Raw genomic sequence first — 6830 nt, 5'->3', positions numbered from 1 at the left:
TCTGTATGACAGTCTCTAGGTCCATCGAACTCACTACAAATAGCTCAATTTTGTTTCTTTTTATAGCTGAGTAATATACCACTGTATATATGTGCCACATCTTTTTATCCATTCATCTGTTGATGGACACTTAGGTTGCTTCCATGTCCTGCCTATTGTAAACAGAGCTGCAGTGAACATTGTGGTACATGACCCTTTTTGAATTATGATTCTCTCAGGGTATATGCTCAGTAGTGGGATTGCTGAGTCATGTGGTAGTTCTATTTGTACTTTTTTAAGGAACCTCCATACTGTTATCCATAGTGGCTGTATCAATTTACATTCCCACCAGCAGTGCAAGAGGGTTCCCTTTTCTCCACACCCTCTCCAGCATTTGTTGTTTGTAGATTTTCTGATGATGCCCATTCTGACTGGTGTGAGGTGATACCTCATTGTAGTTTTGATTTGCAGTTCTTTAATAATTAGTGATGTTGAGCAGCTTTTCACGTGCTTCTTGGCCTATATAGCTTCTTTGGAGAAATGTCTATTTAGGTCTTCTGCCCATTTTTGGATTGGGTTGTTTGTTTTTTTTTAATATTGAGCTGCATGAGCTGTTTATATATTCTGGAAATTAATCCTTTGTCCATTGATTTGTTTGCAAATATTTTCTCCCATTCTGAAGGTTGTCTTTTCGTCTTGTTTGTAGTTTCCTTTGCTGTGCAAAAGCTTTTAAGTTTCATTAGATCCCCTTTGTTTATTTTTGTTTTTATTTCCATTACTCTAGGAGGTGGATCAAAAAAGGTCTTGCTGTGATTTATGTCAAAGATTGTTCTGCCTATGTTTTCCTCTAAGAGTTTTATAGTGTCCAGTCTTACATTTAGGTCTATAATCCATTTTGAGTTTATTTTTGTTTATGGTATTAGGGAGTGTTCTAATTTCATTCTTTTACATGTAGCTGTCCAGTTTTCCCAGCACCACTTACTGAAGAAAGAGACTGTATATTCTCCATTGTATATCCTTACCTCCTTGCCATAGATTAGGTGAGCATATGTGCAAAGGTTTATCTCTGGGCTTTCTATCCTGTTCCATTGATCTATATTTCTGTTTTTGTGCCAGTACTATATTGTCTTGATTACTGTGCTTTATAGTATAGTCTGAAGTCAGGGAGGCTGAATCCTCCAGCTCTGTTTTTTCCCCTCATTACTGCTTTGGCTATTCAGGGTGTTTTGTGTCTCCATACAAATTTTAAGATTTTTTTGTTCTAGTTCTGTAAAAAATGCCATTGGTAATTTGGTAGGGATTGCACTGAATCTGTAGATTACTTTGGGTAGTATAGTCATTTTCACAATATTGATTCTTCCAATCTAAGAAGATGGTACATCTCTCCATCTGTTTGTATCATCTTTAATTTCTTTCATCAATGTCTTATACTTTTCTGCATTAAAGGTCTCTTGTCTCCCTAGGTAGGTTTATTCCTAGATATTTTATTCTTTATGTTGCAATGGTAAATGGGAGTGTTTCCTTATTTCTCTTTCTGATCTTTTTTTTTTTTTTTTTTCTTTTTGCGGTATGCGGGCCTCTCACTGTTGTGGCCTCTCCCGTTGCGGAGCACAGGCTCCGGACGCGCAGGCCCAGAGGCCATGGCTCACGGGCCCAGCCGCTCCGCGGCATATGGGATCCTCCCAGACCGGGGCACGAACCCGTATCCCCTGCATCGGCAGGCGGACTCTCAACCACTGCGCCACCAGGGAGGCCCTCTTTCTGATCTTTTATTGTTAGTGTATAGGAATGCAAGAGACTGCTGTGCATTAATTTTGTATACTGCAACTTTACCAAATTCACTGATTAGCTCTAGTAGTTTTCTGGTGGCATCTTTAGGATTTTCTATGTATAGTATCATGTCATCTGCAAAGAGTGATAGTTTTATTCTTTTCCAATTTGTATTCCTTGTAGTTGTTTTTCTTCTCTGATTACTGTGGCTAGGACTTCCAAAACTCTGTTGAATAATAGTGGTGAGAGTGCACATCCCTGTCTTGTTCCTGATATTAGAGGAAATGCTTTCAGTTTTTCACCATTGAGAATGATGTTTGCTGTGGGTTTGTCATATATGGCCTTTATTATGTTGAGGTAGGTTCCCTTTATGCCCACTTTCTGGAGAGTTTTTATCATAAATGTGTGTTGAATTTTGTCAAAAGCTTTTTCTGCATCTATTGAGATGATCATATGGTTTTTCTTCTTCAATTTGTTAAGATGGTGTATCACATTGATTTATTTGCATATATTGAAGAATCCTTGCATTCTTGGGATAAACCCCACTTGATCATGGTTTATGATACTTTGAATGTGCTGTTGGATTCTGTTTGCTGGTATTTTGTTGAGGATTTTTGCATCTATGTTCATCAGTGATAATGGCCTGTAGTTTTCTTTTTTTGTGACACCTTTGTCTGGTTTTGGTATCAGGGTGATGGTGGCCTCATAGAATGAGTTTGAGAGTGTTCCCCCCGTGCTATATTTTGGAAGAGTTTGAGAAGGATAGGTATTAGCTCTTCTTTAAATGTTTGATAGAATTTGCTTGTGAAGCCGTCTGCTCCTGGGCTTTTGTTTATTGGAAGGTTTTTAATTACAGTTTCAATTTCAGTGCTTGTGATTGGTCTGTTTATATTTTCTATTTCTCCTAGTTCATTCTCAGAAGGTTGTGCTTTTCTAAGAATTTGTCCATTTCTTCCAGGTTGTCCATTTTATTGGCATATAGTTGTTTGTGGTAATCTCTCATGATCCCTTTTTTGTATTTCTGAGGTGTCAGTTGTTACTTCTTTTTCATTTCTAATTCTATTGATTTGAGTCTTCTTCCTTTTTTTCTTGATGAGTCTGGCTAATGGTTTATCAATTTTGTTTATCTTCTCAAAGAACCAGCTATTAGTTTTATTGATCTTTGCTATCGTTTCCTTTATTTCTGATCTGATTTATGTGATTTATTTCTTTCTGCTAACTTTGAGGGTTTTTTTTTTGTTCTTCTTTCTCTAATTGCTTTAGGTGTAAGATTAGGTTGTTAATTTGAGACGTTTTTTGTTTCTGAGGTAAGATTGTATTGCTATGAACTTCCATCTTAGAGTTGCTTTTGCTGCACCCCATAGGTTTTGTGTCGTGTTTTCATTGTCATTTGTTACTAGGTATTTTTTGATTTCCTATTTGGTTTCTTCAGTGATTTCTTGGTTATTAAGTCGTGTGTTGTTTAGCTTCCAAGTGTTTGTGTTTTTTACGTTTTTTTCCCTGTAATTGATTTCTAATCTCATAGCGTTGTGATCAGAAAAGGTGCTTGGTATGATTTCAGTTTTCTTAAATTTAACAAGGCATGATTTGTGACCCAAGATATGATCTATCCTGGAGAATGTTCCATGAGCACTTGTGAAGAAAGTGTGTTCTGTTGTTTTGGGGTGGAATGTCCTATAAATATCAATTAAGTCCATCTTGTTTAATGTGTCAGTTAAAGATTGTGTTTCCTTATTTATTTTCATTTTGGATGATCTGTGCATTTGGGAAAGTGGGGCATTAAGGTCCCCTACTATTATTGTGTTACTGTCGATTTCTTCTTTTATAGCTCTTAGCAGTTTCCTTATGTATTGAGATGCTCCTATATTGGGTGCCTATATATTTATAATTGTTTTATCTTCTTCTTGGGTTGATCCCTTGATCATTATGTAGTGTCCTTCCTTGTCCCTTGTAACATTCTTTATTTTAAAGTCTGTTTTATCTGATGTGAGTATTGCTACTGCAGCTTTCTTTAGATTTTCATTTGCATGGAATATCTTTTTCCATCCCCTCACTTTCAGTCTGTATGTGTCCCTAGGTCTGAAGTGGGTTTCTTGTAGACAGCATATATATGGGTCTTGTTTTTGTATCCATTAATCCAGGCTGTGTATTTTGGTAGGAGCATTTAATCCATTTATATTAAGGTAATTATCAATATGTATGTTCCTATTACCATTTTCTTAATGGTTTTGGGTTTGTTATTATAGATCTTTTCCTTCTCTTGTATAGAGAACTGCCTAGAGAAGTTCCTTTAGCATTTGTTGTAAAGCTGCTTTGGTGTTGCTGAATTCTCTTAGCTTTTGCTTGTCTGTAAAGGTTTAATTTCTCCGTGGAATCTGAATGAGATCCTTGCTGGGTAGAGTAATCTTCATTGTAGGTTTTTCCCTTTCATTACTTTAAATATGTCCTGCCCCTCCATTCTGGCTTGCATAGTTTCTGCTGAAAGATCAGCTGTTAACCTTATGGGCATTCCCTTGTATGTTTTTGTTGTTTTTCCCTTGTTGCTTTTAATATTTTTTCTTTGTATTTAATTTTTGATAGTTTGATTTATATGTGTCTTGGCATGTTTCTCCTTAGATTTATCCTGTTTGGGACTCGCTATGCTTTCTGGTGTTGATTATTTCCTTTCCCATATTAGGGAGGTTTTCAACTATATTCTATTCAAATATTTGCTCAGTCCCTTTCTTTTTCTCTTCTTCTTCTGGGGCCCCTATAATTCCAATGTTGGTGTCTTTAATGTTGTCCCAGAGGTCTCTAAGGCTGTCCTCAATTCTTTTCATTCTTTTTTGTTTATTGTGCTCTGCAGTAGTTATTTCCACTGTTTTATCTTCCAGGTCACTTATCCGTTTTTCTGCCTCCATTATTCTGCTATTGATTCCTTCTAGAGATTTTTTAATTTTATTTATTGTGTTGGTCGTCATTGTTTGTTTGCTGTTTATTTCTTCTAGGTCCTTGTTAAACGTTTCTTGTATTTTTTCTATTCTATTTCCAAGAGTTTGGATCATATTTCCTATCATTACTCTGAATACTTTGTCAGGTAGATTGCCTATTTCCTCTTCATTTGTTTGGTCTTGTGGGTTTTTACCTTGCTCCTTCATCTGCTCTGTTTTTCTCTGTCTTCTCATTTTGCTTAACTTACTGTGTTTGGGGTCTTCTTTTTTCTGGCTGCTGGTTCATCCTTCCCATTGTTTTTGGTGTCTGCCTCCAGTGGCTAAGTTTGGTTCAGTGGGTTGTGTAGGCTTCCTGGTGGAGGGGATTGGTGCCTGTGTTCAGGTGGATGCGGCTGGATCTTGTCTTACTGCTGGGCAGGTCCACGTCTGGTGGTGTGTTTCAGGGTGTCTGTGGACTTATTATGATTTTAGGCACCCTCTATGCTAATGGGTGGGGTTGTGTTCCTGTCTTGCTAGTTGTTGGGCATCGGGTGTCCAGCACTGTAGCTTGCTGGTCTTTGAGTGGGTTTGGGTCTTAGCCTTGAGATGGATATCTCTGGGAGAGCTTTTGCCGTTTGCTATTATGTGGAGCTGGGAGGGCTCTGGTGGACCAGTGTCCTGAACTCTGTTCTCCCACCTCAGAGGCACAGGCCTGACACCCAGCTGGAGCACCAGGGCCCTGTCAGCCACATGGCTCAGAGGAAAAGGGAGAGAAAAGTAAATAAATAAATAAAATAAAAAGAAATATAGTTATTAAAATAAAAATTTAAAAACATTTAAATAAAAAATTAAAAAGTAATAAGAAAAAAGAGAGAGCCACCAAACCAAAAAACAATTCCAGTAATGTTAAGAAGTGCTTAACACTATACTTAAAAAAACCCCGAAAACCCCAGACAGACAGAACCCAAGGACACATTGTAAAAGCAGACCTATACAGACAAAATCACACAGAGAAGCATACACACTCACAAAAAGAGAAAAAGGAAAAAAAATATATATATATATAAAAGAAAGAGCAGCCAAATCAATAAACAAATCTACCAGTGATTATAATTTGAAATACTGAACTACGATAAACATAAAACCAGAAACCAGTCAGTTGCATACATCAAACGCCATGTCTACAGTGGCTCCCAAAGTCCACTGCCTCCATTTTGGGATGATTTGTTGTCTATTCAGGTATTCCAGAGATGCAGGGTACATCAAGTTGATTGTGGAAAGTTAATCTGCTGCTCCTGAGGCTGCTGGGAAAGATTTCCCTTTCTCCTTTTTGTTCGAACAGCTCCTGAGTTTCAGCTTTGGATTTGGCCCCGCCTCTGTGTGTAGGTCCCCTGAGGGCGTCTCTTCCCGCCCAGACAGAATGGGGTTAAAGGAGCAGCTGATTAGGGGGCTCTGGCTCACTCAGGCCGGGAGGAGGGAGGGGTATGGAATTCAGGGCGAGCCTGCGGAGGGAGTTGCCGCATGACGTTGCAACAGCCTGAGGCACGCTCTGTGTTCTCCCCAAGTTTTCCCTGGGTCGTGGCACCCTGGTAGTAGCGGGCTGCACAGGCTCCCGGGAGGGGAGGTGTGGATAGTGACCTCTGCTTGCGCACAGGCTTCTTGATGGCTGCAGCAGCAGCTTTAGCGTTTCATGCCCATCTCTGGTGTCTGCACTGATAGCCATGGCTCACGTCCGTCTCTGGAGCTCGTTTAGGCAGGTTTCTGAATCCCGTCTTCTCGCGTATCCCCAAACAATGGTCTCTTGCCACTTAGGCAGGTCCAGCTTTTCCCCCAGACTCCCTCCTGGATAGCTGTGGCGCTCTAGCCCCCTTTAGGCTTGTTCATGCAGCCAGCCCCAGTCCTCTCCCTGGTATCTGACCTCCGAAGCCGCAGCCTCAGCTCCCAGCCCCCGCCCGCCCCGGCGGGTGAGCAGACAAGCCTCTCGGGCTGGTGAGTGCTGGTCGGCAGCAATCTTCTGTGTGGGAATCTCCCCGCTTTGCCCTCTGCACCCCTGTTGCTTCATCCCCCTTCGTGGTTCTGAAGCTCCTCCCCCCATCTCCACCAGTGAAGGGGCTTCCTAGTGTATGGAAACTTTTCCTCCTTCACAGCTCCCTCCCCGAGGTGCAGGTCCTG

This window comes from Mesoplodon bidens, assembly GCF_964165515.1.
Source record: "Mesoplodon bidens genome assembly, chromosome: 7".
In the NCBI taxonomy this organism is placed as follows: Eukaryota; Metazoa; Chordata; class Mammalia; order Artiodactyla; family Ziphiidae; genus Mesoplodon; species Mesoplodon bidens.
This window is presented reverse-complemented; position numbering follows the sequence as displayed.